At 42.4% G+C, this 11,827-nt stretch overlaps 1 long non-coding RNA gene across 2 annotated transcripts; it reads right to left on the bottom strand.

Annotated features, from left to right (window-relative positions):
- Nucleotides 1-3,027: 3,027 nt before the first annotated feature.
- Nucleotides 3,028-6,907, bottom strand: LOC104906883 (uncharacterized). Of its 2 annotated transcripts, none has more exons than XR_007272666.2 (4): nt 6,029-6,907; nt 5,486-5,559; nt 4,127-4,805; nt 3,028-3,638 (listed from the first exon to the last, which is right to left on the bottom strand). It is a non-coding gene; the product is annotated as an uncharacterized LOC104906883 (long non-coding RNA). The 2 variants fall into 2 exon arrangements; XR_791965.4 differs by having other exon boundaries at nt 4,127-4,258; nt 6,029-6,902.
- Nucleotides 6,908-11,827: the final 4,920 nt, after the last annotated feature.

Here is an 11,827-nt window from a genome sequence, read left to right as displayed (position 1 = left end):
GCAGCAGGTCTGGGTGGGTGTGGGCAGGGGTGGCAGCAGGTCTGGGTGGGTGTGGGGTGGGCAGGGGCTGTGGGTGGGAAGGGAAGGGCTGGCAGGGCTGTATTAATTTTCAAAAAAAATTTAAAAGAAGGGTTGCGCTAGTTTTCAAAAAGCGCAACCCTTCTTCTTAGAAGGGCTGCGTTCTTTTAACTAGCGCAGCCCTTCTAAGAAGAAGGGATGCGCTTTTTCAACTGGCGCAGCCCTTCATAGTAGGAGGACTCATGAAGACTGCAGCCCTTCAAGCTTAGAAGGGCTGCGCTTGTTGAAAGAAGCGCAACCCTTCAAGCTTAGAAGGGCTGCGCTTTTCAAGCGCAGCCTTACTTAAAAAGTGAAGGGCTGCTATTGAAAGGGTTGCTGTCAAAAAGCGAAGCCCTAAGGGCCTTTTTTAGCGCAGCCCTTCCTTATTTTTCCACTAGTGAAAAGTCTTATACGAAGAAAACTATTGATGAACGAGTACCATGAATTGTAAGAATTATTTACATGGTTAAGAGTAGCATGTATAGCATGCACCAACTCCTTTCATTACAGAAGTATGTATTGAACTCTTGCAATCATATTATGAATTGAAAGACTCAGGTCAAACAACTAAAAAATCATATTGTGAATTGAAAGAAACAGGTCAAACAACTTACAAATCATACTATTAATTGAAAGAAAACAGGTCAAACAACTTACAAATCATATTATGAATTGAAAGAAAACAAGTCAAACAACTTACAAATCATATTATAAATTGAAAGAATCAGGTCAAACAACTTAAAAATCATATAGTGTGAATTGAAAAAATCAGGTCAAACACCTTACAATTCATTATGTATTGAATTCAAAGAATCAGGTCAAACAACTTACAAATCATATTGTCAATTGAAAGAATTAGGTCACACAACTTACAAATCATATTATGAACTACTTGAATCATGTTGTAACCTCCATAATGCCAACTTCTACTTCCAAATTTTATAAATGAAAGATTAGGAATTATAACCTCCCATAATTCCAACTTCTAATTATTATTTACATGGTTAAGAGTACCATATGTATTACCTCCAATTACTCAATTCATCAAGAGTATTTAACGATTACAAGTTATAGTTCACCTTTAGTTGAGTATTAATTTAATTCACTACAACTATAGGTTTAACCTAATTCACACTTTAAATGAACGACTATTGATGAAAGAAAACTATTGATGAATGATCACCTTCATATTAGCATGCACCACCAAGTCACCAAGTCCTTTCATTACTGGAGTATGTATTGCACTCTTGCAATCACATTACGAATTGATAGAATCAGGTCAAACAAGTTACAAATCATATTACGAATTGAAGGAATCAGGTCAAACTACGTAGAAATCATATTATCAAGTACTTGAATCATGTTGTGTACTAAGAAGTACTACAAATGAAAGTTTAGGAATTATAACTAATTATTAGTTCCATGGTAAAGAGTAACATGTATTACCTACAATTAGAAAATTCATCAATTGTATGTAATGATAACACTTACCTCCAACTATAGGTTTAACCTAATTCACACTTTAAATGAACGACTATATACTTATATAACATCTCCAATGCGATGTGTTACTTATTTTGTACTTCATTGTGATTACCATGTAGTAACTCCAACTATACAATTAGTGAATAGTATTGAAAGATTTCTGTTTGCAACTTTTACCAAACTAACTTATGGTTATTACTTACTTGACTATTAAGTCACTACAACTATAGGTTTAACCTTATTCAAACGAAACTTATTATTTACTTGACTATTATTACTTGCTATTATTGTCATGTTCAATAATATACGTTTTAGTAAGTATTTATGTGCATGTCATATAATAGATAAAAGGAATCATATCATATATGATGCCAATTATGTCAAAACCATATGATATCATATTAAAGCGTTCATGAATCATATCACAAATGGCACAGACAAGGAACCACATTTATTACTACTAATAAAATGGAACATGAGTAGCCTTATTATGTGGATACCATATCATAGATTTAAAAAATCATATTATACATGATGGATATCATATCATTGATTTACGGAATCATAGTATATATGATGCCAATCAATTATGTCGAAACCATATGATATCATATTAAAGCGTTCACGAATCATATCACAAATGGTACACACAATATAAGCGTAAGCGATTCATATCACAAATGGAACCAAAGTTATTACTACTTAATAGATTGGAACATGGATAGCCTTTTTATGTGGTTATCATATCATTGATTTAAGGAATCATATTATATATTATGGATATCATATCATAAATTTAAGGAATCATATTATATATGATGCCAATTATGTCAATACCATATGATATCATAATTAAGCGTAACGATTCCTACCACAAATGGCAAATAAAGAAAATTTCAACATGAAAATGGATAGAAAATGGAAAACCTATTACATGATAAATTCAAAAATTGAATACTACATACTTCCTCCGTTTTTTATTAGATGTTACACTTTTCAAATCACAGACTCCTAGGTGATTTTTGGAAAGGAGGGAGATAGAGAGAATGAAAAACAAAAGGGTCCCATGTGAACATGTGATAGGAGAGAGATAGAGAGATATTATTACCCAAAAAAAAGTGTAACATCTAATTTAAAACTTCCTAAAATAGAAAGTGTAACATCTAAAAAAACGGAAGTATTATAATGAAACAAAGTACGTTTCATCTACTAAGCGAAAATAAACAATATAACAATTAACACAAAGCATATAGCTATCAACATCTTCTCCCTCCCCACCATCGCATCCAGTCTATGTTGGAGTTCTTTTTTTTCGTTTCGCAATTCAACACACGTTTCCTTCAATTTAACCACCCTTGCTTCCAATTCTTCGTTCAAATCCATGACTATTATATGACATGATATAATAGTCATGGACCAAATCAGTGCTCAAATAACAGAAATATAACCAATTCTTCAATTTAAATGATATGGGCAAATCAGTGCTCAAGACTAAATAACAGAATTAAGTAGATTTTGCAAATTGTGTGCGATAAAATAAGAACTTGGTACGTTTCAAGAAAAAAAAAAGAACTTGGTACTAAAATGTCAAAAAACATCCCCTCAAAAAAAAAAAAAAGTCCAAAAACAACAGATCTGAAGGACGATTATTAAACAGAAAAAAAAATTCCCGTATCATCTGTTATTTGCTATTTTTTCCCAAAAAAGAATTTATTTTTAGTATTTTTCTTTCTTTTTTTGTTTGCAGCAGAGTGTGTGATAGCAGAGCCGTCGAGTGAAGAGCGGACGGTGTTTGTGAAACCTTTGCCGACGGTAGTACTGACGAAAACTCTTGCGATATCAGAATCCGCTGGTGATTTTCCAGACTTTATCTTGCTGCCTTTATATTCGCTTGCGTTTACCTTTACGATTGAGGAGGGGCCATATGATTTGCTAACCCATATTGATTTGGAGATGCTATTCCACGTGGAAACTCCTACGCGTGAGATCACAGAGGAAGTTAATGATCGGCTCAGCTTCTTAGCTCAATCCCCGTAGCTCTGCGATGGTGGCTTTTGTGTATTATAATTTCTTCCCATTGCAATTAGGGGCGGATCCTGGACAAGGGGTAGCGCAACTATACATTACTAAAAACTCAAAAAAAAAATCGTAATTACTAAATTCCTCCCTTGTTTTCTCTTCATGATTCTGAAATATAGATTTTCATTCACTAATCATCCATTCCCACAACTACAATAATACTAAACTAACAAATTCCACAGATATATCATATATCACTCCCAAATTTCCACAAATTCTTTTTTTTTGACGGGAAATTTCCACAAATTCAACCCAATTAACAATCATACTTCACAACAATCAATCAAATTTTCACAAATTCAGCCTAACTAACTAACAAAAAAAAAAACCGACAACAATCAATCAAAATTCAACCTAACAATCAAAATTTCAACCCATTAACAAATAACAATCATACTTTAGTACTTCACAACAATGAACAAATGAATAATCAAAACTGCCATCAGTTATCACAACAAAAAAAACTGCTAAATAACAATCTCATAGGAAAGAAAAAGAAAGTTACCTGAACGCCGGAACTCGGAAGGCCGAAGTGCAAAACGTCGAGTCTTCAACAGTCTTCAAAGAGTGGAAAGAGAAAGAAAGCCTTCAAGGCTTCAACAGTCGACCGATTTACAGGAATCACGATTCACGAAAACTGCCATTAAAGAGCCGAGAGGAAAGAGAAAGAAAGTTAAGAAGCGACTAAGAAAATTAAGGAATCACGAAATTTAGGGCTAGATTTATCTTTTAAGTTCTAACAATCAAAGTTAAAGAGGAGACTCAGATTTAGGGCTAGATGTAGATAACAATTTGCGGAAAAAGAAACTTACCATTTTGTCCGACGAGACAACGACCGAGACCTAAAGTGTAACGCCCCGACTACTAATTCACTATTTAAGATAATCTAATTAGCAGCGGAATAACTATTTAGTCGAGGCATTACTGACGCACCTTCAGTTAGGAAGGTGCAAGGCTACAATCATATAACATATTTAAACATTAAGAGATATAATAGTGATAACTTATATTATACTAAAATAGACAATGTTAACGTTACTTGACATAACATTGATAACTTATATTAAAGCATATGGTCTTACATTCTAGTTAAGTTAACCTTACAAGTTAGTAGCACTATTACTAGATGATTTAATTAGGTGGTAATCCTTGCCACTATGCAGTACCATCGTCCCCAGCATTACCTAAAACATAAATACAAAACGTTATGAGCCGAAGCTCAGTAACAAGCTACTCCAGCAACGTAAATTCATTTCAACTCATTTTATTTGCAAACAAGGGGAAAGAATAACTCAAACATTTGTCGAAAATACCGATCATTCAGCTTCTCCTTTATAAACCATTAATCCTTTTATCTATTTTTCTTACTCTGGTTGCTGCAAAATCAGTCAGCTTTGGGACGTCTCCCAGCCATGTGTATACAACACTGTGCAAGGACCTGTGTCCCGGGCATTACCCTACACCAATAACGGGCCAGTGCCCTAATAAACAATAACGGGCCAGTGCCCCAGTAGACAGCTCGGTACGTATACGACCGCCAATCAGCTCAACAAACCAGTTCTTTCACTTTACGTTATCATGTTCCGTAATTTTTATTATTCATAGGTGATAATCATCAATCATTCATCTCAGCTCTAGCTTAATGATTTAGGTAGCAAAAATCATTTCATATCATCTTTTCATAAACCATAGCTCATGATAATCCATCCAGTTCATAAAACTCATAAAATGTATTTACAAATAAATCATAGTAATCATCCCGCAACTCAAGAATAACATTTTGATAAACTTTCACTAAATCACATTGTTCTCATGTTCATAAAAACATTTAAAGGGAATTGCGGGTACTAGTAGTAGGTGTTACCTTGATTGTAGAATAATAATAATCCTCTTCTTATGTCCTTGATATCGTCCTTACTGAGCTCCGAGGAACGAGTTCTTTTAAGTTTCAAAACGAGTATTTTTATAAGTTAGAAAATTCGCCGGCGATAATAAAGGTGTGGTTCATTATTTAGTTATATGATTAGCTTAGAACCAACAATTATACTTAGTCAAATGGGCTAGTTTCTAGGATTATAAGGTGGTATAACTTTTAAATTAGATTAGGAAGGTATATTCAACATGTTATAACTTGTATATTTTTGAAGCGTGAAAACATAAGTTTTATTACATTCTAAATATTTACTAAATTGGTAATCCAAATTCTATATGGGATTTTATTAGACCCATTTGGAACATATATTAATATCAATGTTATGTCATGGATATTCAAATTTAGGAATATAAAGAAGTTTAGTAACTAAATCATTTAAACCTATACGTAATGAGTCATGATCTAATGAATTTTTTAGCACCATTTAGTCTTTGACAAAGTCAACATTTAAAGAAAACAAAGCAGTAAACTCACCCCAAGAAAACACACACGCAGGAGAGAAACGTGGCTCGGCGTCGCGACAGGAGGTCCGGCGAATGGGCAGCGTTCCGAGGCGGCGAAAGGCGACAGAAGGGAGGCGAGCAGAAGGGCGAGTGATGATGGGTGGTGTACAGTGATGTCGCGTAGAGGAGAGAGAAAAATAGGCGTGCAGGGGGTTTGAGGAGGATGCGAGTAGGGAGGGGAGATGGTGGGTGCTGGCTGGGCGATGGCACTCTGCGGCGGAGGAAAGGTCGGCAGGTGGGCGGCAGAGAGGGCGACAGGAGGCGAGTGATGATGTGTGGTGGTGCTGTGCGGTTCGCGAAAGAGGAGAGAGAATGGTCGTGCAGGGAGAACGACGAGGAAGAGGTGCGGAGTGCGGGGTGGTGGTGCCGCTGCCACTGGGCGGGGGTCCTGACTTCTCGACGAAAGTCAGAAGATAAAAGGAATGGTGGTTATGATGGTCGAGAGGGAAAACAGAGAAGTGGAAAATTGAAATTTTGTTTCCAAATTCTTTTAGTTGATGTAAACTTCTGAATTATTGTTGTTGATTTTGTGATTGTAAAACTCAACCATTCCCCCCTATTTATAGAGAAACTTCCATCTCAGTAGATGAATTTCAGAATTTTAAATTACCAAAACCATTCAAGAAAAACAAGTAGCTAAATTCAGGGGTTTTGAGAAAACCAGTGGATTAAGGGTGGTTGAGAAGGTGAAAACTCAATTAAGTTTACTGAGATAGTTTTTGACTTTGTTAAGAAATCTTCATTCTTGTCCTTCCACGTATGGAGGAGGATCTTGTCCTTCCACGTATGGAGGAGGAAGAAGATGGAGTTTCTTTTCTTTTAATTTGTGTTTTAATTTTCTGATTTTCAGAGAAGAATAGTGCTAGGTCTTTTTGTTTTGTTTGGGCTTCAAAGGATTTGGGCATTGGGTATTGGGTCCATTAGAATTTTTGCTAACTGTTTCTGTCTAGAAATTAAGGGTGCTAATTCCTTTGCTTAGGGAATACCGGGTCAGATCTAAATGTCCTGAGTCCAAAGTCCGTACGCCGGATTCTTGCAAAAGTAATGGTTAGACTGCCCCGGGGGTGGTTCCGGGATCGCCTCTCCGACGCTCAAGTCAGTGATCAAGCTAGAGAGATAAAGTCTAGAGAGAGATGCTCTGATTTGTTAGGTAAGAATTCAATACCTTCTCATTGATGAGGGGGTTGAGTATTTATAGTGCTTGGGATATCCCAGTTGTAGGCCAGCTGGAATGCACTGACAGCTGGAAGGCACTACCACAGGTGGGCCCTCTGGGGGCCTAAGGCTTTGCTGGGCTTGAATTGTCCCTGGCTGGCTTAACCTTGGAAAGAAGCCCAAACAATTAGCCCCACGCCAGGAATGGGAAATGTCGAGGCCTTGCTGAAGCGTCTCCCGTTCGTGGCGGAACCTAGATAATTCTGAAGCAGGACCGACCCGGTCTCATAGGGGAAGGCGTGCCAACCCGGTCCCCTTTAGGAGAGGGGAGGCAAGCAAGCCGACCCGGTCTCCTTGGGGGAGGGGAAGGCGTGCCGACCCGGTCCCCTTTAGGAGAGGGGAGGCATGCAAGCCGACCCGGTCCCCTTTAGGATAGGGGAGAGATGCAAGCCGACCCGGTCTTCGATAGGAGGGAGTAGGCACGCGAGCCGACCCGGTCTTCGATAGGAGGGAGTAGGCACGTGAGCGGACCCGGTCTCCTGGAGGGAAGAGGAGACGAGTGCCGACCCGGTCTCTTCTAGGAGAAGGGGGCATATGCCGACCCGGTCACCTTTGAGCGAGGGGAAAGCGTGTGCCGACCCGGTCTTCATAGAGGAGAGGGGTGGCGTGCCGACCCGGTCTACCTGATGCAAAGGGTGACGGTTTGCTCAGGTACGGCTCGGATGAGGGGCCAATGAGCCCCATGCTTGTCCGAGCCGCTACCATTTCTCATTTTGAGCCATTTTGGAACTTAGGCAATTTGTCTCGATCAAAGAGGGGAGGCTCCTTGGGCCGAGCCGGTTGGACGCGGCTCGGATGAGGGGCCAATGAGCCCCATGCTTATCCGAGCCGGTGCCTTCTCTCGCTAAGTCAATCTTGGACTTAGGAGATTGACTCAACCAAAGAGGAGGGCCTCTTTGGGCCGAGTTGGTTGGACGCGGCTCGGATGAGGGGCCAATGAGCCCCATGCTTGTCCGAGCCGGTGCCTGCTTTCGCTAAGTCAATCTGGGACTTAGGAGATTGACTCAACCAAAGAGGAGGGCCTCTTTGGGCCGAGTTGGTTGGACGCGGCTCGGATGAGGGGCCAATGAGCCCCATGCTTGTCCGAGCCGGTGCCTGCTCTCGTTAAGTCAATCTGGGACTTAGGAGATTTGCTCAACCAAAGAAGAATCTCTTTGCGCCGAGTTGGTTGGACGCGGCTCGGATGAGGGGCCAATGAGCCCCATGCTTGTCCGAGCCGGTGCCTTAGATCTTGGACCACTGGCTGAAGTGACCGAGCTGGTAACCTTGAGCTGATGAACTAGTAATCTTGAGCTGGTGAACTTAAGAGTTTCTTTGAACCCACAATGCCACGTGGCAACAGTGGATTATTGGGGTGCTTCAAAACATGGTAACGATTCAACTTCCGGTCATTTATGACCTTTGTGACTCTTGATATTCCTTGGAGCTGTACCTTTTGAATAGTTTTGGGCCATCTGAGAGGCCCATTAAGGTGGCGAAAACGCAGGTCCCGGTCCATATTTCGACGCGGGACACGGAAATCGAGGATTTTTGCCTATAAGTAGGGAGAGAGGGGAGAGATTTTGTCACTTTTACAATTCTCTCTCTCTCTAAATTTGAGTTTTCTGCTCTTTCTCTCTCTACTTTTAGAGCTCTTTCTCTCTCTAAGTCCGGGTTCCATCTTCTTCGTCCGACCAGGTACGCTTTTGTTTTGTTTTTTCGCTAAGTTTTTCTTCTCTTTCTTTTAATAAAATCGGCCGACCCCCTTCTGTTGATAAATAATGGGGAGTTCGTCCGAGTCAGTGACACCCCCTCCTTCACCCCTTTATAACTTAGCTGAGGAGGTGAGGGGTATGGGCATGGTATTGGTGTCAACTTTAATAAGTTGTCCGGATCCCTCGGCTGTGCCTGAGGCGCTTTCCCTCCCGAGTACTCCTTCGCAAGCCGAGGAGGAGGAGGCCGAGGGTGCCATCCCCCTACCCTGGGAGGTGTCCCTAGCCTATCCCTCTTCGAGGAGTTACTTAGACAAATATTTGTCTGATGGTGTAGTTAGGATAACTATGCCGGGAGAAGAAGGCGAGGCTTCGACGTCAGGGCGGCTCGCGTATCCTGAAATCGACCCCAAAGGCGGTCCGGGAGCAAAATTTCCTCTCCCATCTTTAATAAAAGCCCTGCTGGAGGATGCCCGAGGCCAAGCGGCCAAATTCCAAATAAAGGACCCATATTTGCTGGTCCGACCCGATGCTAGCCACACCATTCTGAGCCCACCACCCGGATGCACTGCCTTCTACTATAAAGCCATGGAGATGGGCTTGAGGTTCCCCCTGACCCAGTTCGAGAAGGACTTACTTAACGCCTATAACTTGTGTCTGGGTCAGCTTTCTCCGAATTCTTGGGGTGGTATTTTGGCCGTCCAGGTAATCTGCGAATTATCGCGTTAGCCGACCCTCACTCTCTGGCGACATTTGTACAAATTTTTGAGATGCCTGCCGGGGATCATGGCCTGGTTGGTGGTGCTTCCAGGCTCGGCGAGGCTACCGAACCGTCTGACCTTCCCACCTCTCAAAAGGGGTTTCGCCGAGGTTTGCCTTCGTCTATCAGGGGGAGAATGGGGTATTCCATGTTCCCCATCTGCCGACCCCAACCACTGCTGAACTTCAAAGTGCCCGAGCTATCGGAGGACGAAGCAGTGGCCGCCATCTACATGCAGTTGGAGGCCAAAATAGTAGGATGGTGGAAGTTTTTGTAGCGGGGAATTGGCTCCCGAGCTGCAAGTTGTTCAAGAATGAGCACTTCCTGGCAGCGTTCGGCCTGAGTCCGGCCTTCCCTAAGGGTAATTCGGCAAGAGGGGGTCCGGTTGACTTGTTTTTGTTGCTTTATTTGTTGTATTTTGCTAACTGTCTTTTTCCTTTTGCAAATGCTTCTTTAGCATTCATAAAAGAAACAGACCAAGAGATGGCCGAGCGATTGACTTCTGCTGCACTTAAAGCTGCTCGGATCTGGGCCGAGATGAAGGCCAATAAAATCAACAAGCCCTCCAAGCCAAATGTAAGCACTTTTTCCATCCGGCCTGGTTCGGGCCTACCTTGCACATTCTCACTAACTCTTTGGGTTTTTATAGGACCCGTCCAACCCCAAGCCGAGGAAGCGCAAGGAGAGGGCCGAGGAGAGGGTCGAGCTGACAGAGAAGGCTTTGGCCAAAGCCCGAGCCGAGAAGGAGGCTTCTGCGAAGAAGGCTCGGAAGGAGCCTTCTGTCGAGGTAAACAGTCCTCGACCCGATTTCGGAGCGGGGACACTCACGTCTCGGTTCACCCCTCGGACTTTGAACCCGTCCGGAGTCCGGGTATGTACCGGGACCTCCCACCCTTCTTGGCTGAGCGTTCTCTGTCCGAGGCGCCCATTCCTTACCAAATGTCCAAGACGGACAAGAAGAAAGGATTTCCGAGGCCTTGGAGATCCTGTGCACCCAGACCGACCGAGATCATATCAATGAGGTCAATGGGAGGAACGAGTCGAGTGAGCTTTTTCGCTCCTGGATGGACGTAAGTAAATTTCTTTTACTTTGCCCTTTACTTCGCCTTTTATTTCTCAACTTCTCTTCCTAACTGGTTTCGTTTTGGCAGTTTTCTATCCGAATGACCAAGGTGGCCGAGGACCGGCTTGCTTTGGTCCAAGAGGTCCAAGATCTGAAGGACGCGGCTCGGACGCACTTTGACGAGCTTTATCAAGCCAAAGAGGGCAAGCGGCTGGCCGAGCTACGATTGGAGGAGGCCAATACCAAAATCGAAAAGGGCGAGGCGGCTTGGCAGCAGGAGAAGGAGGACTGGAAAGTGGAGAAGGCCAACTTAACATTGGCTACAGAAAATGCTGAGTCTGCCAAGGTTACGGCCGAGTCCAAACTGGCTCGTGTCGAGGGCGACTTGGAGAGGATCAAGTTCAAGCTCTCCACGGCCGAGGCTCAATTGAAGGAGGCTCAGGCGGCAGTCTCCGCTCCCAGGAGGAGTGGTTCAAAGCCTGGCAGGCCTCGGACGGCTGCACCGACTTCTGCGCCGAAGTGGGCCAATCCTCCCACAAGATGGGCGAGGATGAGGCGCACCAAGCTCAGGGATGCCCTGGCCGACTCCTGCCCTGAAGCTGACTGGAATTGTCTGGTCTCGCTACAGGAGTTGGCTGAGGCCGAGGCAGCCGAGATCAAAGCGAAAATGGTTGAGGAGGTGAGCTCGGATGACGAAGATGATGATGACGAAGAAGCTGCTAGCACCGAGCCGCCTCCAGAGAACGCTGCCGAGCAACCTGTTGCCGACCCCTCTACCTAGCCGCTTTAGGAATTTGCTCTTAGCTTTTGCCATGTTGGCTTTTTTGTAAACTTTTATCCATGTATTTTTGTAAACTTTTGGTTGTATTTTGCAACTTTGATCAATGGGAATACAACTACTATTTTGCAATTTGTCGTTTATTAAGCAACTATTTTTGTTATTTGCAATATCACAACATTATAAGACAATGGACTGGTTAAGTTTGTTTGCTTTTTGATCAAAATAATAAGACTGGCTAAGTCTTTTCATTTCGGGGTAAA

Source organism: Beta vulgaris, chromosome 3 (assembly GCF_026745355.1).
Source record: "Beta vulgaris subsp. vulgaris cultivar EL10 chromosome 3, EL10.2, whole genome shotgun sequence".
Classification (NCBI taxonomy): domain Eukaryota; kingdom Viridiplantae; phylum Streptophyta; class Magnoliopsida; order Caryophyllales; family Amaranthaceae; genus Beta; species Beta vulgaris.
The sequence above is the reverse complement of the archived record's forward strand: the minus strand, read 5'-3'. Positions and strand labels throughout refer to the sequence as shown.